Here is a 27,594-nt window from a genome sequence, read left to right as displayed (position 1 = left end):
ATGAGTAAGAGCTTACACTCTTAATATTATATTTGTATTGCTTCCCCTTACGGTACCATGAAGCCTTTTCTTTCCTTAAAATCATCGGTCTAAAACGTTTCCAACGCGAACGCGAACGAACACATTCAACGCCGACGTCCTATGGTTTCAGTGCCGCGTTTCTGCGACAACGTTGTCAAGCCAATGCATGCAGCGCACGTCTGGCACTACCTCCACGCCACGCAGCTGAAAAGCAACTGTGGTGGCCACTGTCCCAGCATGCTGGTTATGCGAGTTTCCTTTCCTTTCGAAGATAGCTCGCACTTAAAGGATTCGCACCTTAAAGTGCGAATAATGTGTCCACTCACCCAGTGGGCCAGGTTTGCGCCTTTCCTGTGCGTTCAAAGCTGCTGCCCTACATCGGTTTCGTAGATCAAAGCGCGAATAGTGCATCGACTGTTCCAGAGGGCCAGCTATGCACCTTTCCTTTCCTTTATCTGTTGGCGACGGGCATGGGCTTTGGTTATGGAGGTCATTTGTAGGTGAAACTTGCGGCCACGGCGATACTGGCGCTACCTAGCGTAGTGAAGCTAGGCACTTCAGGTGCACTGCGTTCATGTGGGGACGCCCCTGGGCCCCACACGACCACACTGCACTCAAGTGTTTGTTTTTGAGGTGCATAACACTGGCAGCTCGGCCAGAGGCGATGATCTTCAAGGCTGCCTCCTCCAAGCGTAGCAGAGTCTCCCGGTCCTCCCAGGCCCTGAGGTTCTCTACGGCATACGGGGGAGTGTGAACATCAAACAGCACTGAGGAAATTCTTGCGCCCTTATTGCTGTAACCGTCAGTGTAAGTCTGATATTCATTGCTGACGGTAATAAGCATGGCTAAGCATCATCCGCTGCAAAATCGAACCTGTAGTCGTCGCTTACTGTTTTGACACAAAAAAATTCAAGTTCCGAGAGCTGGGAGAATGCCTGAATCCAGAGCCGTTCCCTCATAGGCACCAGTGCCTGCACGCTATCTTTCCGAAGGCAAGAACATGAAGTGGAGATAGTATTTTCTTGTCTGCGAAATTTCAGCAAATTCCGATCAGCTTTCTTTTTTTCTTATTTCCCAGACGCCTTTAAGCCCTTAGCGCAGACGTTTTAAAGAAATTGTGCAGAGCGTACAATATTAAGCGTTAAAATCACAAAGGGTAGGATGTGAGCACATCCTAAAATGATGCTACAGCCAGCTGCGTTGGGGCAGTTTTGTTCAAAATTTGTCGGTTTGAGGAAAGGATTTGCGCAGCAACTCTCTCACCTGTAGGTGGGCACCACAACCTACCCCCGCGCGGCCGCCAATGACCCGAGGTGAAAAGAAGGGCTCGCAATGTGTTCGCGCGGGGACGTGGGCGCCTCTTCAAAGCTTGCTTTGCAGAGGGCCGGTAGGGGAAATGCCGCGATAGGCAACAAGAGAGAGAGAAAGGTGCTTCAGGCGGGTGAGGGGCAGCCTGGATCCCCACACTGTTCCGGTTGCGCCGACAACGGCGACGACGCGCAAGCTAAGAACGGGTGCCTAAAAATGCGTTCTGGATGGAGCCCCTTTACCGTGAGGATAGTACAGGTTGGTTGGTTGGTTGGTTTATGGGGTTTAACGTCCCAAAGCGACTAAGGCTATGAGAGACGCCGTAGTGGAGGGCTCCGGAAATTTCGACCACCTGGGGTTCCTTAACGTGCACTGACATCGCACAGTACACGGGCCTCTAGAATTTCTCCTCCAAAGAAATTCAACCGCCGCTGCCGGGACCGAACCCGCGTCTTTCGGGACAGCAGCCGAGCACCATAGCCCCTGAGCCACCGCGGCGGCACGATAGTACAGGTAGTAGTAGTAGTAGTAGTAGTAGTAGTAGTAGTAGTAGTAGTAGTAGTAGTAGTAGTAGTAGTAGTAGTAGTAGTAGTATATAGTAGTATTAGTAGTATTAGTAGTAAGTGGTGGTGGTGGTAGTGATGGTGGTAGTAGCAGTAGTAAAAAACTTTATTGATCGCGTTCGGCTATTCGGGCCGCCTTGCCAGGTCCGGGATCGCTTTGACGAAGGCTTCTTGCCAGGGTTGGCGAATGAGCTGGCGCTGTGACGGCAGCTCTGAGGCAGCCAACTCAGTCTCGCCCAGCTCATAGCTATTTTGAGAGTTAAAACGTTTTTTAGTTGCGCTAAGCACTTCCAGATCATAAGGAGGAGAGTAGGTGTCTCTCTACATTCCTGACAGTCATCTGTAGGGCATTTGTCTAGATAAATCTTTGCCTATCGCGTGAGATTGGGGAATCCGGTGCCAGCAAGTTTCTTCAAACTGCAGCTTCTGTTCTACTGATGGTTTCGTCGAGCGGATAAAATTCCTGGCGCCTGAGTCTATAAAATTTGATGATTTCTCCGGAACTTTCGGGGATGTAGAGTTCGGGTAGGGCGGCGAAATGGCTCAGGAAGTGTGACCTCGAGCTGTCCGGCCAGCCGCCTCGTTTCCCGTGATGCCCTTGAGTGCGCTCCTGCGAAGGCTCCCGTTAAGGCAAGCTGTGCCGATTATCAACGCAGATCGAAACACGAGAACAAGCCCACCACACTGAGACAGCGCTGTGCTGGAGCACTGCCCGTGTGCTCGTCTTGTTCTCGTGTTGCGCGATGTGTCAGTAATGACCAGCGAAGTTTGCCAACCTTCCACTTTGTAGGCTTTGCAGGCGTGTTCAGAATCCCTCATCGTCTTACTGCGGTTTTCATTATGTTGCGCATAATTAATTGCAAGGGCTATCGCGGCTTCCTCGACGTCGGCATCGCTGGTGTGGCTAAGACTTGTAGCGCTGCAACTTCTTTTCCGGAGCCGGTCGTGACCATAGCTATAGCTATGGTCACGACCGGCTCCGGAAAAGAAGTTGCAGCGCTACAAGCAGCGCGACCGTATACGGTCGCTTCCTGGTTCAATTACGGGCTCTCGTCAATGTGGAGGATGTGCACATGAAGAGGGATGATGTTCGGAACGCGTCTTGCTCGGGCTTTTCGGCAGCCACCGCTATGGGGGGGGGGCCCATATTGGCAAATATCGGCTGCATCGGTACTCCCCCCCCCCCCCCCCCCCCTGGTCTCCAGATAAAGGCGCATCCGTGGTGTGGTGGGAATTTAGAGTTGCTCTTCGGGTGGTCGTCTGTCCAGATGTTGTAGCGTACAAACACTGACCTGGCTTAGTCGGAAACCCCACACTTCAGCAAGCAGTATTGCCTCTTTGTGTTCGGCGTAGGTCCCAAGGACTCTCTTGTGTTAAGGCATCTGTGGAGGCAGAGCTTGGGAGTCCTAAAGCGATCCTGTATGATTTACGAATTTGGGCTTCAATTTGACTGTACTTAGCTTTTGTGGTATTGCGAAAGGGTAGGCTGTTTTTCCAAGTGCGGATCGCCAATGTTGTCACGACGTGGAGATCATCCTGTTGTTCGTTGAGGCCGTTCCATAGGTTCGTGATGCGCTGTATTATGCTACAGATCTGGCATGTTGGATGCTTGAGTTCGTGATTTTTTGTCGTCATTCCTCATGGCTCTCGATCTACATTCCAACTGTTGTGATCTTTGTGAATCAGTGATCTTCTGAACTGTGATCTTTTGAATGTTTTCTTGCGCGTGCATATGTATTTGGGAGGGGAAAAGGCCCCCAGCAGGTTCGAGCGTCCTCCGAGGTAAGGGCCCCGGAGGATCCAGAAAATCGTCCCAGACCGAGCACGTCTGTAGATATAACCAATATGGTTTTACTTAAAACAGGAGAGCAGTCAGGAGCCTGCTGTCTGCTGTCTCCTGCCTGCCTCTCCATGCCTCGGAGAGCGGGCGGCGTGCCGGGAGCAGGCAGGTGCTGCCTGCCCGGAGATCCTGCCGGCCTTGCTGTCGGATCGTGCCTGCCGTCCCGTGGCTGGGACCCCCTGCTGTTAAAGGGTGCATTCCTGGCCGTGCCCGGGTGTCCAGACCTGGGCGGCCGTCTCCTATCTGGTGCGTCGTCAGGGCCACTGGTGCTGGTGCTCCGCGCCCGACTTCCGGCCGCAGGAGAACAGCCCTGCGGAGGTACTTGGCCCCGGCGCCTTTCTGGCGACGGGCAGCGGAATCCCACACAGGAGCCACTCCTCGACCCTCGGCCGCAGGCTCGCTACCCATCAGTGACTGCTCTCCTGTTTTAAGGAAAACCATTTTGGTTATATCTACAGACGTGCTCGGTCTGGGAAGATTTTCTGGATCCTCCGGGGCCCCACCTCGGAGGACGCTCAAACCTGCTGGGGGCATTTTCCCCTCACAAATTTGGCGTCCACTACGACAGGACCAGGCCGAGCAGCGTTTGCCAGTTAACGGAGTTTGTAAGACAAGATGAGTGCGCTCGAGCTGGTTGCTGCAGGAGAGCGCATGGGACTTCAGGGAGCCGCACTACGGGCGTATGTCAGCGACGCACTGCGGAGAGCGCGTGAGGACCGTGCAGCTCAACGGCGAGCGGAGATAGCATGCCGCATGGCAGAGATATGCCATCGTATGGAAGACTTATCGCGTCTTGAGGAAGAGCATCGTGTGCTCGAGGCGCATGTGGCTTCGTTAGATGCAAAAAAGGCTGTTAGGCTCGTGGAAAGTGTTGAGCTCTCACATGAGACAAAAGTCCTATTGCCAACTGAACATGGGTCGGGCATCTCTTATCGGAGCGCTGTCGAGGACGTCACAAGAATGGTCAGCGTGGAGCCTAGTACCGAAGCAGCAGCATCTTGCCTAGAAGGCTGTCTAGAATTAAAACTTCGCTCAACGCAGGCTGTCAGTGGCGAGGAGCGTGCCCTTACAACGATGTATGAAGAGCAAAAGAATCAAAGACTGGCTCTAGGAAAAGTAGAGGTTATTCTAACAGGACAGGGCACGGCGTTCGTAGAGGAAATTGTTGGCTTTTCGTGTGCTAGGAGAGAAATTCTTGGGCACGGTGTCTTGAAGCAAAACGGCGTAGACGACCACAAATGTGAACTCCGTCAGGTTAGTACTTGCGAACAGAGTGGATTCGAGATGCTCAGCAGAGCTGGAAGTATTAAGCAGGCAGACGACCGTGGAGGCAATGTGTATGATTCCTGCCCCATTGATTTCATTCGTGCTGGGATAGGTGGGCTTCAGGCGTTAGGCGCATTTAAATGTGAGTCTGCGGGGGTGTTTGGCGGTGCCGGATGTGGTGACAGCTCACTGAAGCTGTTTGCAAGTAGCGATCTGCTCAAAGAGCACCGGATGTACACTTCGAATTGGGGTTCTTTCGAAGATGAAGAGTGCAAGTTCATGAATTTGGCTCCATCGGTCGCATCGAAAAATCATGCCGATTCAGATTGCATGCAGCCAGAATTCAGCATCATAGAGGGCTCTGCTAGTAAATATGGATTGGCTCAAGCAGGCAGAGTAGGCATCCATTCTTGCTTGGAAGGCGAAATTTGCGAGAAAGTCGAGCTTGTTACGAGAGTGATTTAATGCCAACCAGGGCATGCAATGGCGCCAGTCCTTGCTGTGACGAAATGGTTGAAAGAGACCAAAATATCAGGCTGCAGTGAGCAGTGTTTCATTGTAGAGGTAGAGGAAGACACTGATATGCTGCCACAATCAGTTATCATGAATATTCTTGCCCAACAGAATGGTTTTATTCAGGCTCACGGGAAGGCTGGAGCGAGTCCTCTCTCCTGTGAATCCGGTTCATCCGTTAAAAAGGCGATAGAGCAGGGGCATTGTTCTGAATCTCGCGAGGGTTCAGGGATTGAAATGGAAAAAACGGCAAAAAGTATCACGCCCTCGGTTCACTACAATATAGAAGAGATATCTGTGCAGAAGCCGTTGTGCTTTATTTTTCCTCCATGTGTTGTTATGAAAACCAGCTTGTTGTTCTGTCGGATCTTTCATGTGCCCTAACATGAGAGTAGCGCAAAACCAGGACGACGGACACAAGGGGAGAGAACACACACCAACAACACAGGCGCTACCTTCCGACTGACGAAGAAAACCAAACCCAACCACTGGTTTTGCAACCTGGTTTTGCGCTACTCTCATGTTATGGATCAATACCGACTTGCCCAAATTTCCACCCTGGTGTTTCATGTGCCCATTGGTGGTTTTTCCCACACATTTCATAGGTGCGTTTTTAGGCTACTGTGGGATGGTATCACCTGAGTAGAGTCCAGTGTCCGATAGTCTTCTCAGATGTCACCTTAATGGCAAACTTTTTTTTTTTGGTTTCTGTTGTGTGTTTTTTTCGGTCGTTTTGGCGTACAGTGTGCCATGTGAACAGCATTTTTGTGTTTTTTTGCAGTAGTATTCCTGTCCTTTCTGTCTTTAGGCGGTGTGCTCTGTGTATAACCTTGCCGTCTAGATATAACTCCGTCGCTGTGACGTTCTTTTGACAGGTCGGGTAACCAATCTTTGTGTGTGAACTTCCTTTGGTGGTGTCTGTGCAGTTATGTTTTGCTGTGTGTTTTGTGTGTGTGAAACACTGTCGACAGCCAGTGAACGGTGGTGCGCGTGTGAAAGTGTTCAATGTGGTGTGGTGCAGTGCGCCGACTAGTGCTTGGTGCAAAAGTTTTTTTTTCTGAAAAAAAAAAAAACTTCTCAAAGGGGGGGCATATTGGTCAGGGGTGCAACTCATGCCGCTCCGCAGGGCAAAGTATTCGACGGCTTCCATGGCTTTCGGCAGCTTGTCTTCTTTTTTTTTCCGGCGGGTCGACGGTAGTCAAGACCATGACATGCCGGATGTCGTGTCGGATGCCAGCCTGGTTTGCTAGTGCCTGGGCAAGAGGAGTCATTGCGATGCCAATGAGCAGGGGAGAGATGACGGAACGCTGCGGAGTGACCTTTGGTTGCAAAGCGCTCGTCCTACTTGAGATCACCCCCGCTTACGCTGGCTGCGTGGGAGGTGAGATAGTTCCTCACTTAAGTGTTTTTTTTTGCACGTAACGCGTGCCAGTGAGGCTGATCAGAATGGCCTCGCGGCTTACATTGCCAAAGGCTCCTTTGTGGCCAGCTGCAAGAATCATACCATTCTTTTTGAAGAATGCCCTCCTTCAGTTGCAACAAGATTACCTGTGCAATGAGGTGTTTCCGAAAGCGAACACAGTTTCTGGGAGCATATACTCTCGATCGAGGTGATAAGCGATCACCATATATATAGAGAAAATGAGGGTCATGTCTTGTCTTGCCCGCGGCACCAACATGGAGACACTCCAAAAGAAAGACACTAAAGAGCTCGTTCAGCGCCGACGCGATTATCGCATGCTTAAGGCAGCCTTTCGCACAAAACATGTGCTCTAAGGCTAATTCTTGATTCATATTGCAGCGAAGAAGCACAAACACAAGTAGAAGGAACACGCAAAAAACACGGACGAACGCTGCATATTCTTGTGTATTCTGCGTATTCTGCTTGCGTATTCTGGTTGCGTGTTCCTTCTACTTGTGTTTGTGCTTCTTCGCTGCAATATGAATCAAGAATGGTACCAACTTGCCCAAAAACGTGTTTTATTCTAAGGCTAATGCTTTGCCGCAGCCTATTCTACCGCTGTCCGCGCCAATTCTTCTCCCTTGGTAATTTGGAAAACTGAGCGACAAGATACAAAAGAATATGCGTCGGTCATCATTAAGTGATCCAGCGTCATTCCTTCATCACAGAATTCTGGAGCAAGGTGTTAATCTCCTGAATGGCTCTATCGAGATCTACGCCGACGCAAGCATCCAGGCCTGCGAAACAAATGCAGTGTTCTACCCTTGCAAGCCTCCCCTTAAAAAGGCTCTGAAACACCTCAGAATAGTGTTTGAATTTGCTCGATTACTGCATTCTCTTCAAATGAACATCGGAAGCAATATTACTTTCACACGCAGCAGAGAAGCAAAAATCTCGCTCAATATTTGGCGACTGTTTCATGGCTGCGCCCTCATCCATCGCATGCTCCTGCGTATTTCTGTTCAGAGATGGCAATTGCTTATATTCATTCATGGCGCCCCGCATCTACCTTGCTCAGCCTGCAGAGCTGCTCCGACGGGTCAGGCTTCCCCGCGTTCTCGTGAAATTCAAGCTCTCGCCGGTCGTACTACCGTCGGGGCAGCGGTGATCTATGAGAGTGCAATAAGTTATGAAATTAGAGAGTATAGCTTGAAGACACTGATATTCAAATTCTGACAGAAAATTTGCGTTCTAGAAAAGCATTGAAGACATCTTTGCCGCAGGATATTCGCGAAGCGGCGTCGTTTACAATCCCAGGAATACCGCACCTTTATTGAGCGCCCCTTTCACAACCGCTTTATAGAGACCTCCAGGTTTCAATTACAGCAACATCTGTCGCCGTAATGTGTTTGTCTGTTTTGTAGAGGGCCAGGTGTCCCTTTTATGCTCCTGCGTCTGAATAAACTTCTCTTCAGCACCTCTCTCCATCTTTTATGCTGAGCTGATTGCTCTACAAGAGGCGCATTGTTATGTGGAAGCAATAGCCGTGCGCCCTGCGGCATGCGTTGCGATCAGTACAGAAAGTCTTCGTGCAACACGCCTACTCCAACGCAACCGTCACAGAAATTTTTTGAAAACATCCGCAGTCTGGTGGCACAAATGTCGATGCCATTTCGTGTGCAGTGAATCTCACGTCACGTTTCGAGCTCCCAAGAGCATGCAGATGCTGCGACCAGCGAAGTGACACCCTGCTAGTCGTCCCCACGGCTCCTAAATATCCATGTTAACGTAATCCTTTGAACTATAAATCAGCACCTTCAGCTCCTCACACCTGCACCTATCCCTCTGTGTGCAGTGACCCTTCCCAGTAGTCTTACCTTTGAAGAGGATGTTGCGCTTCGGAAGATTCGGGTCGGGTTGGAGCTTACTAAGGCTGTGACAGTGTCTGCAATTTCTAGTATTTTTATTCCCGCCTCTGCTGCCTACATTGAAAGCCCAGAAATACTGAGGCTGATATCTATCACCTGCTGTCAGTTTTCCGAGCCCCCTCCCCCATGGCCGGCTTCCGGTGCCAACCACATGGTCTCTCACCGAACAATCTTTCATTATAAGCCGCTTGGTCGCAGGAACCTCCACATGGCTCGCATTAAGAACCTCGACGTCATAATGAGAACAGCCTACAAAAAGGTCCTGGGCCTCCCTATTGCGACATAGATGGCCCGGCTCTTACGGCTTGGCGTGCATAACACAACAGACGAGCTGATAGAGGCACACCTCACGGCGAAGGTGGTAAGGGTCTCCACTACTCGGACTGGCCGACAAGTCCTTAGGGTTTTAAACATCAATTGCCCCTACAGCTAGACACCAAAGCCCACACCCCAGCCTGATGGAGAGGAAAAGTCAAGGCAGCTCCACTACCCAGGAATATTCACCCCAATTTTCAGCACTCAAGATGACAAGCACGAGCCCAAGCTATGAAAAGGCACTACGGCGGGCGAGCGGTCGTGTCCTATGTCGATGCTTCGGGTCAAGAGCATGGAATGACGGCCGTCGCGGTAGTGTACCAAAATAAAAGAATGGACGGAATAGTACTGGCTTGCCAGGACATACTGGCTGTGGAAGAAGCGGCGATTGCTCTAGCTGGAACACACAATAATCTTGGAATACAGTCTTACAGATTCGCAGACATAGTATCGCAATCACCTCAGGGGCAGGGTCGCACCGCTAGCAACTAAAATCCTGCAAAATAGCTGCAGCCGTGGCTATCAATCCACATACAAAGACTTAATATCGGTACCAGGTCGGTCACCAGGGCATCCCAGGGAACGAGAGCGCACATGCCTAAGCCCGAGCATTTCTCTCCCTGGCATCCAGTACAAATGCCGTGGAAGCTCCTACTGCACTACTAATTTACAACGACATACTTGAGCACTTAAGTTTATCCCGTGGGGTCTACCCTTCGCCTGCTAAGACACTAGACAAAGGGGAGGAATTGTAGCTCAGAAAGCTACAAAGCAACACTTATAACAACCCAGGACGCCTACACGCAATATACCCGGAGTCATTTGCCTCACAGAGTAAATTCTGCGGTGAGAAGGTGGAGCTGTGCCATTTGTTATTAGCCTGCTAATGAAATCAGGCGGTCACTGTTAATAACCAGCCAATGCAGGAGGAGTGGGAGGCAGCTCTGACCAACTCAGACGAAACGAATCAAAAAGAACTCATCGAAAGAACACTGACAGCAGCCTTCGCCAATGGGTTTCCGGACTCAGAGCTCCAACCGGCGCTACAACCATCTAAACAATTTCATTAAAATATTTTCACTACCATCTCGACTTCATTATATCACCTAGTGTCTTTCATTCACTTAGCCTATGTTTTCTTTCGACCGTTATTAGAGTCCCCTTTTAAACCATAAGCTAATAAATATGGCTTAAATTCCAATGTGCACATTTAACAGGGCCGCCTCACGGAATCGAACACCTTCACACTTTGGACATCGAAATTCAAAAAGGCACTTAAGACAACTTAAGTGCTTAACCCCCCCCCCCCCCCCCCCCCTAGAAATGTACGACGCTGGCCCAGCAAATGACGCCATAAAGCCAGCACAACTGCTTTCGCATTAGAGCACTTGCATCCGTCAATCAAAATCACACGCGTTTTCTGGGTGTCATTATTGACTCCCGTCTGCAGTGGCGAAAAGCTGTTGATGCGATTGTCTCACCTCTATCTTCGCGTCTCAATGTGCTCCGTAGGATTGCTAGTGAGCAATGGGGAAACCATCCTTCTTCAGTGGTCAAACTTCATGAAACGCTGGTGGTCAGTCGCATAATGTATCAATTACCTTTGATTCCCTCGGCCTCACAAATTGAACGTCTCCAAGTTTTCCATAGAAAGGGCCTAAGAAGAACCATTGGAGTTCCTCAGGCAGCTTCGAGCAAGGCAGTCCTTCATGAGTCACTATCGAAACCACTTAACCTTGTCGCTTCACAGAGACTACTACTGCGTCTTGGCCGCCTAGGAGAGACGGTAGCTGGGCAATCCCTTCTCCAGCGGCTTTGCAAGAGATATGAGTCGAAGGCCTACATGGCACTTAATACTCTTAGTTCTTTAGGCCTGAATGTTCCACGACAAAGGAAACGGTTGAAACCGCCGTGGTCTTTTCCGACCCTCGACTGTAAGGTCACAATTCCCCATGTGAGCGCAAAGCACAGCTCTCCTTTGGCAGCAACGCGTTCGCTCGTACCTGATCATTTGGAAAAAAGAATATGTCAGCCATCTTCAAATTTTCACGGATGGTTCTGTGGACAAGGTCAATTAAGCTAGTGCAGCGGCTTTTTACATTCGTTCTTTGGCCTGTAAGTGGTCTGTACACATTTCTGGTGTATCCTCCACAATGGCCGAAACTGTTGCTATTGAGGCGGCTTTACGGAAGTTAGAGTCTTGTCCGGTTCAACCTGTTGTCATCCTAACTGATTCAAAATCTGCCCTTCAGAGGTTAGAGCACGGGTTCCCTACTGACACCTTGTCTATAAGCTCTCTACGCTTGGTAGACAATCTACACAACAGAGGCTTTACTCTATATTTCCAATGGGTGACCTCTCACATAAGAGTCACAGGTAATGAGGTGGCAGATAATCTCGCCCATAATCTCGCCCATGGATTTTTTCAGTACCCTCTGGAGTACGCCCCACAAGCCATGCGTGACCAAAGGTCTGAGAAGACCCCGGGCCTCTCTACTACGTCGAATTCGAACAGGCTCTGCTCGTGCTCCTGCCTGGATGCATAAGACGGGCATGGCATCGTCTCCGCTATGTTCTACATGTGGTGTGTGTGGGGATATGGAACATTATATTATGTTCTGCCTAGAGTACAACACGGAAAGCAATGTGGTCTTGGCTTCCTTCAAGAGGACAGGAGTCCTTCACATTACAGTTCAGGACATTCTCTACCCGAGTGGAAACCAGACATGCAGAAGAGAGGCTTCACGCCTTCCTTTAACATTCATGCAGGACAGTGTTCTTGTCTCTAAATGGGGACAACTGGGACGGTCTATGGTCTTCAGTGATTTACTGTGTGTGTAGATGGTGCCTTCTGGAGTGGTCTATGTTATTCTGTGAGTGAATGTGTGCATGGAGGGTGGCTCTGCAATGGACTATGTTGTACTGTGACTGAATATGTGTATAGATGGTGACTCTGAAGTGGACTATGTTCTACTTTGACTGTTTATGTGTACAGATGGTGACTTCTGGAGTGGCGACTGTTGTGCTGTGAATGCATATGTGCATAGATGGTTACTTAGGGAGCGCCCTATGTTCTATTATAAGCGTCTGTGTGTATAGCAGGGCAGATATGACCGGTTTTAGGACATTATTACTCTATAAGTGACCCTACGCTGGAGCAAATGCCGACAGAATAAGCAAGACTAATTCTACATGTAGCATAAAACAACTCAACTCACTCAAATCGCTCTCAACTTCTGGTATTTGACGTTCGAAAACTAACAAATTTCCTTTCCTGAGGCCTGAATATACTACATAGGTAACTGATTTTGTTTAGGCTGCCGAAGCTATTCAACCCGTGAGAGTGTACGGATGATATCTACCACCGGGGTTCTTTAACGTGCACGGACATCGCACAGTATACACGGGCGTGTAGCATTTTGCCTCTATCAAAATCCGACCGCCGTGGCCGAGATCGAACCCGAGTTTTTCGGGTCAGCAGCCGAGCACTACAACCTTTCGGACACCGCCGTGGCTGCTTTGCGAATTCCGCTTTAAATGGTACACAGATCCACAATTCCGCATGGCGGAAGATGAAATAATGATCGCAACATGTAGACGTCGTCATCTTCCAGCTGCTCGGAGCAGCCCCGCTCAAAAAGTTTAAGGCAAGGGAAATGCACTCGCTCTTTGCAGATTATCTTTTTATAACTATCGGCTCCCAGGTTGATGGGAGTGGCTCAGGCACAGGCGTTGTTGCCAGCCGTGTTCACATGGCACCTTCGGGAAGTGGTTAGGGACACAAAAAGGAAAGAACATTCAAAGCAAGCAGAAACATCTCTATGGTTTGAAATATCTTATTGATCGGGAGAACGGAAACGAGCAGATACAGTAGAAATGCAATAGTAAAGAGCACTATCAAGAGCAGGCTTCGCACTAAGGTCACAGAGAACAAAAAATGCAATACAAGCCTCCCGCTACGGAGCATTTGTGCTGACCCTTAATTAAGCTGAAAACCAGTGATCACCCTTACCTTCGCCATTTATAATAGACAAGCAAAAGGGGCGTCTGCGATAGTGACCACCAGAATGCGATGAATGACGCCTGGCCATCAATTCCATTTACAACCAAAAAGAACGGCATCAAACATGAGTTTCTGAATCGCATGGCAAGACAACATGGAACCTCAGAGGATGTATGAGCAATAAAAGCATAAAGCGTCAATGTGCTAACAGATGAAAGCTATTACAACTGCTAAACAGCGGGCGTCCCAGTTAGGAACAACAAAAAGAGCATTCCAAGAATTTCTGAACTTAACATGAATAAGAAATTTGATTTTAACAAGGTCGATTCAAGGGCCGCGGCAAGTCCGTAAACACGTCAGTCGTCTCAGGACGACAGAAAGCCTAGAGATCATTCTATTGTCTATTGGACCGCCGCCGTATTGCTGAAATAAAACCTGTTCTAAAGCAGAAAGAATTTTAGCGTGTGCAGGCTCGCTGTCTGAGAATTTGTTTATTGATGGTCTCTTTGTGTTTGTTTATTTAATCATATATGTACCGACGTTAACATACATGACATTACAGTGCGGGGTAGGAATGCAATATTTTTCGTAGTGGTCGCGCCACATAAGCCGTCCTTGGAAACCACACAAAGCGGCTGAAAACCATTCATATTTTGTAGTGAGTACGTGATTTTTCCTCGCTTGGTGATGAAATTTGGTGATGACAGGAGGCTTATGTTTATCCAAGTCAGTATATAACGGACGACGTTCAGACGCAAGCAATAGTTGAGAAACCATGGAAATAATGGTAGAACAGACAGTCAGCGCTCTCTGATTGCTCGCAGTTTTGTGAAAGTGTGTGCAGTGCGCCCTCATTCTGGTGGCCTGTTCGCCTTCGCCTTTCCTTGGGATACAGATTTTTTAAAAGGGAACCGCCAGTTACCAGTCTTGGCTTCTGAAGTGCCAGCTGTTTAGGCCAGCGCATAGGTCACGAACTGTGTATTCTGTCATTTTCTGCAATGAAATGCAGTAGCAGTCACTCATCATAGTCGAAAAGAAGGAAAGGCGTTTCGAAACACGTTTAGGTTTCTTGTTCACAGTGAGTAGTATAAGAGCGGTGGCGAATTCAAAATCAGTTAATGCGATTCAAAGGTGCAGTATACTTGGCACGGGATCGGCGTTCTTGTTTAGTCCTTTGCGTCAACTAGATGAATAGTGATTACAGCAGAAGGCGCGTCGTCCGGTTCCTTTCTCTGGATAAGATAGGTTCCTTTCTCTGGATACGATAGAGGCATTCTCCCAGCCCGTCTGGTGACCAGTGTCGTGTGCAATGACCGTGAGCGCATTTGTGACGTGCGTGTCGTTTCTCACACCGTGTCGAAGCTCCTTTATGCCTTTTGACAATTTTCCTTTCTCGCCGATGTACGCATGATTACAGATCAGGCATGGTATCTTGTAGATAACTCCTGGGAGCTTGATTTGGTAGTAGGCCTTTTACGTTCATTAGATGATTCCTCAAGTGCTGACAGGCATGTGGGCCGCGCTCACCTTCAAAACACACGAGAGCGCTTTGCTGATGCCTCACACGTACAGAATCCCTGCTCGTGCTCGAAAACTCCCACGATGAGTGGTCGCCGGTTGCGCCGCTCTTTCTTCTGTCTTCGTTATGAAGTGGCTGCAATAACCGCTGGCAGAAAGTTTCCCGCCAACTCTTTTGGAGCGCCGGTCATTGGCGCCCGTTCCTGCAATTCGTGGCGTCGCCGTTGTCCCTCGTAACCAGCTTCGCAGCCGGGGCAGCGCGCTGCTCTAGCTGGGCGCGTTCCTGGCGCCATCTCCCGCATGCCCAAGCCGAAAGACGTAGCCGCCGCCGCTCGCCTATGCGTGTACCCCCCCGCCCTTTTCTTCCATGGCTGAGACCGCGCGATAGACCGCCGTGTTTGTTCTCCAGTTGCCAAAGCGCCGGCTCGGCATCAGCGGATCACGGTGGGTGCATACCAAGAGGAAATGCAGAGCCATGTTTACTTGAGAGGCATCAGCCGCTGGTACCTCTTCGCCATGCAACGTTCCTATCTATGCTCCCACGCGCTGCTCCCGCGACTTCCCGATAACTGAATTGCTCTCTTCGCTCTTCCTCTTTGCTCCTCCCCCCCCTGTGTGGCGGCATTCAGAGCGCCGGATCTTTGGCGGCGGATCTCGATATGGGCACTGCCCGAGTCGAAACTCATAGCCGCTGCCGTTCGCCACTGCGAACCACCAGCCTACATAAATAGTTTATTCTCTGCCAGTTCTTTCTGAGCCTTGAGGGAGGCAACCGGTGGAGGTCCTTCGTGGCAACCCCGCCAAATACGTACATAGACCTGTGAAAGACATGAGAGCACAAAATGGCAACACGGACGAGTAAGGGGACAGGACGCTCGTCCTGTCCCCTTACTCGTCCGTGTTGCCATTTTGTGCTCTCATGTTTTTCACGAATATGCACCAACAAGCCCAGCTGCTAGCATTTCGTAGTCTTACATAGACCTCGTCTTTGAAGACCAGGCATTGGTGCAGCAAGTTGAGCATATGTCCATCTACTTCTCCGACCACGAAGCCTCTTAATGAAAATCAACAACTGTTAGTTGCGTGTTTCTTGAAGAAGGAATATGTGTGAAAAATAAGTTGTTTGTTATTCTAAATACACATCTTGCTCTAAATCTTTGGGTCAATCTATCGGTAAGCTGAAACAGCTCATGAGCTGAGCTCAAATTTCGCATTTGGAAGTAACGTAATCGACAAAAATATTTTTTTTTACAGATTTTTCAGATATTCTTGTTCCTCGCAGACGCACGCCGCACGTTTAGTCAGCGAGGCGACGACATAGGTTCTGAGTGGAACTGGATGGTATGAATTTAAGTCCAAATACCGCACGATGTACGCAGGTTTTCTGTCCACCGAGAACGAAAGGCGATTGTCTCATAGTACATCATAGTACATTATAGTAAATCACAGTACAACCGTTTCGTCGATGGTGAAAAGAGGAACTGAGGGTAGAAAACAACACGCAAACAAACTGCGAAATTCAGATCATGAATGAAGCTCCACAAACACGGCCGATCAGAAAAATTAGGACACAATTGCAAAATGCAACGCTTACGCGAAGTGGCTCCAAGCGTAATGCGAACAGGAAAGGGGGGGGGGGGGCACCGGGCAAGCTTGTTTCGCAGAGGACTGAATGCAAACTAGTTGTAAGATACAGCCATTTACAATGAAGCGCGTGCGACGGTGGTCGACATACTTCGACATACGTCGAAGCGCGTGGTCGACATAATTCATCGTCGTGCGAGGCGGTCGAGTGTCGGCCTCATTACTTCAGTACTGACGTGCTCAGTGCTGCGGCACAGTGCATGTGCTTGAATATTTTGACCATTGTACTCAGCAGTTTTGTTTTTGTATTTTACTGTTAACATCGAAAAAAATAAACTTCTCTTTCCAAGCCCGAGCTCGTCCAGATCAAGCGAAGTTTTTTTTCGGCGCTGGCTTGCTGAGAAGTTTCGATAAGTGCAGGCGGGCCCCGGATACACGCAGGCGTTTGCACGCAGGCTAACCACGGCCTGTTTTTCTTTTGTTTGGGCGGGCAAAACCGAGCTTGTGCCACGATTGTTCATTCGCCTTCCGTTGTACATGGGTGGGTTCGGTATACCTTGCATACGCAACATGTGTAATGTGCTCGCTTTGCGAGGAGTACGCGATGTTGTGCGCAACCCAGACGATCCCGGGAGAACACTTCTCGCATACATCCTGGGTACAGCGCGTAACGTGTTTTTTACACAACAAGTGGTTGGCCCTACAGCCGAGCAGCCACCGAATTTTTCGTTAACGTGTGTCGCACATTGGCGTCGTTGACTGCCAGCGTGCCCGATCTGGATGTTGATGAAACCCCGCCCTCCAGGATGTGTGAGGCACTAACGGTTGCTCAGCTGACCCGCGAACAACTCCAGAAAACGAGACGAGCGCGCTGGCGCCAACTGACCTCAGCTGCGCTTCCTGCAGATATCAGAGAATTCGGCTGGTTGCGATGCTGGCGGGTCCTGCCCACAAGAGACCGCCTTGTGGCATGGGGCGTGGCGCCCTCCGCCCGATGCCCGCAATGCGGTCGCTTAGAAACATCACATCATCACATCACATCACTTTATTTTCCTTAAAGACCCTTTTCCAGGGTGTTACATAAGGGGTGGGGTTTACAAAATGCAAGAATCAACAGTGCTTGAAAATGATGATGAACATGTTATGGCAGCAATATTATGGGGAAGGCCGTTCCAGTCAGCTGCTGCACGAGATAAAAATGAGTTGGCAAAAACAGTGGTACGGCCACGTGGACGCAAAACTTGAAGAGAATGACCGATGCGATGGGACCTGCGTTGTGGAAGTGTGCAAATGTATGGTTCTTGTTTTAGTGGTGAATAAAAGAACTTGTGAAACAGGACAAGACTGGCTATGCGACGGCGACTAGAAAGATTAGCTAGACCTGACTGCGATTTGAGGGATGATATGCTCACGTCGTACGAGTATGAGGAGTGAATGAATCTGATAGCCCTGTTTTGAACAGCTTCGATAGCGTGTGTTAAATATTCTTGATGAGGGCTCCAGATGGGTGATGCGTATTCAAGTTTAGTTCTAACGAATGAGATGTACGCTTGTAGTCTTACGTGTTGTGGGGCTTCCCGTAGGTGACGTTTTAAGAAATCAAGTGTTTTATTAGCAGATGATATCAGGTTAGTCACGTGCAAACGCCAAGATAAATCATTACAAATGGTGACTCCTAAGTATTTATATGACTGGACGAAGTCAACTGGGGAATTGCAGACTGTGTATTTGAAAACAAGAGGATTTCGACGGCGGTGAAAGGACATGCACTTGCATTTGTTAGAGTTGAGCATCATCATCCACTGGGAGCACCAGTCTTGCACATGGCGCAGGTCTGCCTGAAGGGATTCTTGGTCAGAATGGTTAGTCACTGAGCGATAAATGACGCAATGATCGGCGAACAAGCGGATGTGACAAGAGACATGCTGGGGTAAATCATTAATGTATATGAGGAATAACAAAGGACCGAGAACAGAACCCTGTGGGACGCCAGAGGTTACTGGAAGCGGGTTGGAAAGTTGGTTATTAATGACGACGGACTGGGAGCGATGCGTGAGGAAAGCTTTAATCCATGCAATTATGTTCGGATGTATACTTCAACTGGGAGAGTTTAAGAAGCAAGCGTTGATGAGGTACTCTGTCGAATGCCTTAGCGAAATCTAGGAAAATGGAGTCAGTTTGCAGGTTAGTATCAAGGTTGGCGTGAATATCATGTAGAAAAATGGCTATTTGAGTTTCGCAGGAGAACCCCTTGCGAAATACATGCTGTGATGGATGGATGAAATTATTTTAATCCAAAAATTGCGTGATTTGAGAGTAAATGACATGTTCCATGATTTTGCACGGTACACTTGTTAATGAAATGGGGCGATAATTTAGAGGTGAATCAGTACTACCTGATTTGTGGACGGGAACGACCTTCCCCACTTCCCAGTCATCTGGAATGGTACCTTCGGAGAGTGATTGCGAGAACAATGAACAAAAAATGCTGCAACAGACTGATTTAGTGTTTTTCAGGACCTTTGAATTGATTTCATCTATGCCGGGGGCCGAGGAATTGTTAATTTTGTCGATTATGCACGAAATTCCATTACTGTTGAAGGTTATCGCGTCCATGCCTGTGGTGATTATAAGAGGCAATCTAAAACACGGTGCTTCGGATTCGTTAGTAAAAACGGAAGAAAACGCAGTGTTAAACGCGTTTGCACATTCGATATCGGTCATCCTTTCACCAGAATTGTTAGTGAGGGTTGGAAGACGTGCTTCCTTCGGGTTTATCAATTTCCAGAACTTCTTGGGTTATCGGTTATCATTTTTGGCAGATAAACTTCGTAAAATGAACGCTTCGCACTTCTAATCGCCGCCAAGTACGTGTGTTCGGTTTCGTAGTATTTATCCCAAGCCTGCTGGCTTGCTTGACGCTTAGCTGTACGAAATGCGCGTTTTTTCTTATTTTCAAGCTTTTTGAGAGCTTTTGTAAACCAGGGTTTTTGATTATTTTTTCGAAAACTTCGTATCGGAATATATTTATTGATCAATTCATAAAACTTATGTTTCAATAGCACCCAGTTGTCGTTTACACTTCTACTATGAAGATCCGTTTGAAACGTCGATAGAAAGTTAGTTAGGTCGGTGTTAATTGCGTCATAGTTTCCCTTATTGTAGAGGCTAATAGTTTTCTGAGTAGTTTGTCTTATTATAGGTGAGAAGTTAAAACTGGCATGGATTACTTTATGATCGCTGATTTCCCTGAGACATGTAATGAATTCTAGGCTGTCTGGATTGGTGGTCAGTATAAGGTCGAGTGTGTTAGCCGTTTCCCCTGCGACACGTGTTGGTTCGGAGATTAGTTGGGTTAAATTAAAATTAAGGCAAACGTCTATAAATTCTTTTGACTCTTCTTGACTGGCTATACTGGTTATGCCAGTCGATATTGGGGTAGTTGAAATCCCCAAACAGGAGGATGTGTGCTTTAGGGTACTTGGAAACCATGTTATTTAAGTGAAGTTTGAGAGGAAAGTCAGGACTGCTGCGAGGTGGTCTATAACACACACCAATTAATATTGTCAATGGGGATGCCCGGCGCATGATGCATAGAATTTCTATGTCTGAAGTGACTTCAATGCTAGAACAAGATAACTGCTCATGGACTGCAATCAGAACTCCTCCCCCCCCGAGCATCTTTGCGATCAGCGCGAAAAAGACGAAAATGAGGCAGGTCGAACAATACCTCGGAATCGTGATGTCGTTATTCAACCATGATTCAGTTAGAACGAGCAGATTGCTGCCTGATGATATTACAAGATTTGACACGACATCACGTTTCGGCAGGAAGCTGCGAATGTTAGTAAAGATTACCGATAATGGAAAGTTGGCACGAGGGGTAGGCCGGGAAGATCGTGATGACCGGTAAGGATTAGTTGATTGTTACGATATCTCTTGTACGGACTGAGATGATTCATCAAAAATATAGCGTTTTGCGCTAATATGCATCGTTTTGAACCTCAGGGAAAAAGACGCAGACTGCCTTGGCAAAAGCCACAAGGTGTTTTCGGCAATTTTGGACACGACGTGAAAAGTCCTCACCGAGCTATAACCGGTATCTTTGAATTTCGGACCTTTTGAATGAACTGATTCCTTAGTTTTGAAGGATATAAATTTAACGATGACCGGGCGTTGCCGGTCTTCAGAGTGGCGTCCGAGGCGATGGGCACGTTCTATATCATTTGCACTTAGCTGGGTGTCGAGGTATTCGGAGCAGTGGCGAATTATTAGGTCCTCGGACTGCGAGTATGTTTCAGAAGGGTTAGTGTCAGGCAAACCATAGAAGATTAGGTTGTTGCGTCGGGAGCGATTTTCCGCGTCATCAAGGCGATCCTCTAGTACACCAACTAGGCGAGCAGTCTCGGTTGCTGTGGTCTGCATTGCCTCTAGATCTGAACGGAGTGTGGGTAGATTTTCACAGTGGGTTTCTAGAGTACTGAGGCGTACGGTCAAATTAGACATTTTCTGGTCCATTGAGAGCAATTGACCCTTAAGCCCCTGCACTTCATTCACTAACTCTGCCTGGCTAGAAGACATCTTCTTTAGTTCGCTAACGATAGCGTCGAGCTTATCGGGGCCAGGGTTGCTCTCAATGTCACCGCACATCAGTAGAAGAGATCGAACAACATTAAAGCACTCGACACTGATAACAAGGCAACACTGGGGGCTCGGGAGCTGTACCAAAAAGTAATTGCTAGTTTTCTTTGAGAATAAACTCAGATGGTTACCAACCTGCATGGCGAAGACGGGTGGTTTAGACCGTGTTGTGGCACAGCCACCGAACCCACAGAGTACTGGCGTCGGTTGCTGCTCTTTTATAGACTGTCAGTAGAATGTCGCTGACGATGGGGCTTTCCAGTAGAGTCCGAAGGTCCAGTTCGCTTGAGTCAGTAGCACAGGTGCGGGGGCGTCAGTAGGTGCAGCGCAGAATGTCCCTCCATTTGCACTGCGTATGGGTGCACTTTCGTTTGCTGTCATCCAGGAACCGCAAAAGGCTGCAGGGAGCATGACGCAGATAATCATCGGCGAGAAAACCTGCATGGCGAAGACGGGTGGTGTAGACCGTGTTGTGGCACAGCCACCGAGCCCACAGCATGCAATGTTCGGCTGTGTAGTGGCGCGCACCTTTTGGATACTAGTGTTACGCAAGTTTGTAACCCGCCTGCACGCGCGCACTAGCTCACCCGAAGTGTTTAAAAATATGGTGTTGTGTGTCGGCAGCGTGGAGTGGCTTCCTTAAATGGTCGTCCGCAAAGAGCGATGTTTCCAATGTTGCAGCGCCTCCGCACGCGCCTCTTTGAGCAAGCATGCGTGGACGCACTGTCAAGGAGCGAGGCTGAGTCTTTGCGTAAATGATCGACATACTTCATCGTCCAGCGTGGCGGTCGAGTGTCGGACTCATTACTGCCCTACTGACGTGCTCAGTGCTTCGTCACTGCACATGTGCTTGAATGACCAGACCTTTGAGTTCAGCAGTTTTGCTTAGCATTTTTGTTAACATCGAAAAAAATAAACTTCTCTTTCCACGCCCCAGCTTGTCCAGACCCAGCGAAGTTTTTTTTTTCAGCGCTGGCTTGCTGAGAAGTTTCAACAAGTGCAGGCGGGCCCCGGATCCACTGCGACCCGGAGGTTCCGCAACCTGCCTCCCAGCCCAGGCTGCCTTTGCCGGTGCTCGGGCTAATTCCGTGACCTTCGTGCAAGCAGCAGCCTATTGGGCCGCCCGTGACGTCATGGGAGGCCCGGGACCTGCTGCCACTTCGGTGTTCCGTGCGCCGCCCCAAAGGCGCACTGTCTTCTGTTCACTGCTACTTCTGACGCGACGGCTGACGACATCGTCGACGGCATCGAGTCGGTTGTCGGCTCGAAAGGGTTAGAGAGCCTCAAGCATCATAGAGGCATGAAGTTCTGCGCCGCCATGGCCTCGGCTGTGGCGGCGGAGACGATGCTTGTGGAAGGCGCGTTCAACCTGAACAGCGCTGCCGTCCTAGTAGCCTGCGTGGGTCCCGCCGTGGTCCACGCAACGGCTTTTCGAGTGCCGCTGTTCGTGGGAGACGCGGCGCTGGCGTCGGCACTGAACTCCTACAGCAAGGTGCTGGATATCACCCATCCCATCCACAAGGGCCGTCGTGATGTCGGCAACGGGACGCGCGTGGTCCGGATCGAGATGGAGTAGGCGGTGCCGAACTTCCTGACCGTCCAGGGACACCGCATCATGTTGACTTCGCCAAGACCACGCAGCAACCGGTGAGTGAGGCCACAAGTGCCGACGACCCCGAAAAAATGGAAATTACTAGACACGACTACAAACGTGCCCACTCTCAATCATCGGAAACCGAAGGGACCGCGCGCGCGTCAAGCACCGCCCATGGCAGCGCTCTTTAGGTTGTTATGCCGTCGGTGTTCTTGGCAGTCATGGCGGTTTTGCATCCCCTGTCTCTGAATGTTCGGGGATTTGAAACCGTAGACAGACAGAGAGAGGTGATGCACTATGCCAGGACTAGGGCCGTCGACATCCTGTTTTTACAGGAGTGCATGCAATTTATGTACTTCACTCGACGGGCTGAATTTCACCACCCGGTTTTTTGTTTTTACTTATTTTTCGTTGACTGGTTCTCATATGTGCGGTGTTGGTGTCGTTTTTATAAACCCCTGCCTGCGCGCGGGTGCTCATTGCACTTTCGAGCTGGACGGCCGCACTCTTGCGGTCGACCACACTAAACCAGGGGCGGGTACGTGCGTTGGTTGTATACGCGCCAGCACGGCAGACTAGTAGTTCCCATTTTTTTGAGCGTCTCGATTCTTTCCTCTTTGATCCTTACCCCACTTTTATGGTCGGTGACTTCAATTGTGTTTTTAACATCGACTGAGACGTCTGCGGACAGGGTCACGGTCGCCTTTATTCCGGTGCCCCCGCGCTCCGCGATCTCGTGACTCAGTTCCGCTTGTCTGACGCGTAGGTGCAGCTTCGCGGGGATGCTTTTGGAGCGATGTGGGAGAGAGCACAGTCAGCCAGTCGGATAGACAAATTCTATTTTCCACCAGAGCTCGCTTCTTTTCTCGTCAGCTGCGAGGTTCTCGCGTTCCCTGCAGGCACGCCGGTGATTTCCGATCACTGCCCCTTGTCAGTCAGGCCCGAGTTTAGAGAAGACACCCCACGAACTGTTACGTGGCGTATGGACACGAGTCTACTGGCAGACCCGGAGAGTGTGGCGTCGCTGCGTAAGGCGTTGGCAGCACCGTGCAAGATCTTCGTTCGCACTGATTCATGGGACATACTCAAGACTCGTTCGCACGCAACTCTGGTGGCGGCCGGTCAAGACCGCAGACGCCGTGTAACGCATGCACTGAATGACACCCTCAAGCGCATCCGTATAGTGCAAAGGGGAGCACCCTTAACCTTTGCCATGAGCGATTACCTGAGTCTACTTAAAGCACGCTACCACGTGCTACTTTGCCAGTCATCACGGGCAGCTATACTCCGTTTCATACATCAGGTGCAGCGCTGTCAAAGCTAGCGCTCTTTTTTGCGCAGTCGCATCCGTGACAGAAAATAGTGCGTTGCTTGTGGTGAGCGAAAAATAACAAATGCTTTGCCGACAGGCTTCGCGGATAATACATTTGTCATCAGCGTGACAAAAAACGTTGTTATTGCGAGCGAATCGGTCTAGATCTGTGATTTTGTATTTTGCGTTTGTCGTCTTTTTCCATTTCACGTTTTCGCTGTCCCCGCTGGCCGCCGTGTTTACTCTTTCCGTGCGCCTCCATTTCACTTTTGAGAAAATGGCGTTCAGCTCAGTGGCTGCGGCCAGCTCTCCTGTACGCATTTTCCCGAAGGTTCGTGCACGCCAAGCAAGTAATTGCGAATGTGTTCTGCCGCACCACGATCCGTTTTCCGGAGAAGTCTGTTCGGGAAGTACTGAGTGCTGTGAGCGAGGACACCGGAGTATCTCCCCGTAGCGTTGCCAAAATCAAGGCGGAGCGTCTGTGCGGGCCTGTGGCGTCTCCGAAGAAAAGATCTCGCGACGTGAAGAGTTCAAGCTCGCGAATAGTCAAGAATGATAGCTTCACAGTCCATGCCATCCGTCTGAAAGTGCACAGTATGTACGCGAAGAGGGAAGTCCCAACACTGGGCAGTGTGCTAAAGGCTGGCAATCAGGACGACGACCTGCCGAACTTCAACAAAACCACATTGTGGTGGTTGATGAAGTATGTCGGATTCACATTTCATCAAAGAAAACGGAATCTTGCACTGATCGAGCGAAGTGACATCATTGCCTGGCGTCGCAGAGAGCGTGATGTTAGCTTTGCAACCTCGTAGTCGGAACAGTGAGTGTTGCTTCAGGATAACACATTTAGAAGAAATCGTCTTAACCACGTTGCTGTTGCAGACCTTTTGCGTAGTGGTGATGTTTCACGACCAGTTTTGCGCTACGTTTCGGTGGGGCACGTGTCTGCATGGGTCAGATTAAATCGCTAAATCCCAATTGGTGCGGCAAGCAAGAACAGCAAAACTGCCAAAAATGTAGCACTGCAATGGGCAGTGCCACCACGTCGTCACCGTAGGAACGAATGGACACCCACTGTACACTGCCAGTTGCTCCGGTGGTGCGAGTTACTGGCGCTACTGCTGCGAACGTTGGCAATTTTTGTTCGCAGTCGCCGCGAGTGGAGAGATTTCGAACCTTTGCCGAATTAGTCAAGTACCCCATGCAAACATAGAGTGAATATAAACTGGCTACCAAATGCCGCCTGGGCGTGAAATATAAGCCCGAACAAGGAGGCAATTAAGCTGAGATAATTCTTTTTCTCGAGTGTCTTTGAGCGGCTGTTTGTGAGACAGGGGTCAGCAGTGCGTTTGTTGCAGTGCATTGCCTACTTACATGCTGCAGCGTGTTTGTTTACTTACAAGCATTGACTAGTGTACTCGGTTGTTTTGCATTTACAGGTGCATCGTCTACCTTGATGAAACCTGGGTCAACGCAGGGCACACAAAAGAATACGTCTGGCAGTACAAGACTGTAAAGTCATCTCAGGATGCCTTCCTGAAAGGTTTAACAACGGGATTGTCTGCGCCTTCGGGAAAATGGGCCTGTTTGATTCTTGTACATGGTGGGAGCAGTGCAACAGGATTCGTGGAAGACACTGCTGACTTCTTCAAAACAAAAAAGGGAAACCACGCTGACTACCACTCTGAGATGGATGGCAACTACTTTGAGAAGTGGTTCACCGACAAGTTTTTGCCAAACATTCCGGCCAATAGCATTGTCGTGATGGGCAATGCTCCATTCATAGCGTGGCTCTTGAAAAAGCACCACTGGCTGTTTCCAGAATAAACCATTTCTCGCAAACCCGTTCTACAACTTTTTCTGAATTCTTACTTGACGCTCCCACAGCTTGGAACTCTTTTTACCTGACTGCACGGGAAAACAGGCCCTATCGAGGTGGTGTGTATAAAAATAATTTGACCCGAAAGTTACAGACGGCCACTTGTTAATTGGGCCACGGCGGAGCACTCAGCACTGTGCTAATAATTAAACCCGACGAATGAACGTCATCTTTCGCACAAACCTCTAGCTTGCATCTAAAAAGTCTAGTCACAATGCTGCAGAATCGGGAAGAAAACCGCTACTAGTCACCAAAAGCCGGCGCGAGCTAACTGACAACGAATTTCGGACAGCGCATCAAATGAACAGATGCATGCAGTTCATTTCAGAACACGCCATGATATTCAAGCCATTCTGAACGAAACGAGTTTTTTCATTCGTCACGCGAAATTCAACTTGCGATGAAAAAAAAATGTACGAAAAGAAACGTTCTATCATCCGGGATTTGAACCCACGCACCCCCACTGCCTGTCGGCTCCCCGGAGCGACGCGTTAGACCGCACGGCCACAAAACAGCGAAGAGTGATACATTTCTCTTTATTTTTTTTTGCGAACTACTTCCGTAGCCTTCACAGCATTGCACATGATGTATGAAACGGAGTATAGTCGCGCACACCAGCTCGGGCGGCCTATATCAGACCCGGCTGTGCTACGACACGTACCGTCGCGTGCAAAAAATATTAGCACAGATCACAGGCGATTAGAATTCGTATATCTCACCACGCGCTGCGGTACGCAGACCTGCTTAACGGGCCGTTTCCATGTTTGCAGCCTAGGGGGGGACGGCAGGATGTAAGCTTTATCAAGCGTGCACCGCCCTAGCGTAGAAGTGCCGACCCTACGTGACTGTGCTTGCAGCATTTATTTTGGCTCGGTTATCATGAGCAAAGATGGTTTCTTTTTATTACTGTTTTTTTATGTCTGGTGATGGTTTGTCACAAGGAACTCGCGGGAACAATAGATGATAGCGCTGCTTTTAGCCAGTAATTTTGCTGTCCGTGGCAGTCCGCTGAACCCCCCTGATACTGTAGAATGGGAACGGCCCGGCACTCTCGTTAGCAGCCTCTTCGCCACCCGCAGCGCCACGCGTTGTCATTCCGGCGCTCTGGTGTTCCGTCATGTGTGCTAATCTTTTTTACCCGCGACTGTACGCGCAGGCACGGCAGAGGAATTCGCTCCTGCTACAGTGCCTTTCGTGACACTCCCAGACGGCACACAAACAAAAACACGTCTGATATCTGCACCATCTTCGCAAGCCACTTCTCGGGCCTGTTCTCTACGGGCAATTGGCTGCATCTTCAAGAAGGCTATAACGGACTTCTAGAAAGGTTTTCTGGAAACTTGCCACGTGTAGCAGAAGAGCTGCATGAAAACGTTTGCGCACCAGCCACAAGCCAAGAGCTGCACGCCATCCTGCAAAATATGAATGCTGCCTCGGCCCCCGGTCCAGACGGCATTCCAACAATTTTAAGCATGAAATGCTTTTAGCTCCCGTTGTCGGCAGTGTGGTGACGTCACGCCGAGACGGAGAGCACTCATCCGGGCACTGAAATCCAATCAATTCCACTCATCCGGGCTTTAAGAGAAGTTTATTGAACCCAGGACCCAAAAGGGACATCGGTCCCTCTACAAAAACAAACATACATTGCAGCGACTGATGTCGCCCGGGCTCTGAAACGAGAACATCCGGGCACCGTACGAGACTTAACGAGATTCAACGAGACTCTCTAAGCCCTCCTACGGGACCGGCATACAAGCGCCGGTTGCTCTCCAAGCGAGTCACAAAAAATAACTGCTGCCAGTTTCTTCTCAATGTTTATCAAGATATCAGTCCAGCTGTGCATTGATAACGCACGGAATTATAATTTCCGATTTCTAATAACGCGTGCAAAAAGCACATACATG

At 49.3% G+C, this 27,594-nt stretch overlaps 1 pseudogene; it reads right to left on the bottom strand.

Moving 5' to 3' along the window:
- Positions 1 to 555: 555 nt before the first annotated feature.
- Positions 556 to 21,346, bottom strand: LOC149345552 (uncharacterized; annotated as a pseudogene).
- Between the last annotated feature and the right edge of the window lie 6,248 nt (positions 21,347 to 27,594).

Source organism: Amblyomma mixtum, chromosome 4, assembly GCF_055824585.1.
Source record: "Amblyomma mixtum isolate Tamu chromosome 4, ASM5582458v1, whole genome shotgun sequence".
Taxonomy (NCBI): Eukaryota; Metazoa; Arthropoda; class Arachnida; order Ixodida; family Ixodidae; genus Amblyomma; species Amblyomma mixtum.
The sequence above is the reverse complement of the archived record's forward strand: the minus strand, read 5'-3'. Positions and strand labels throughout refer to the sequence as shown.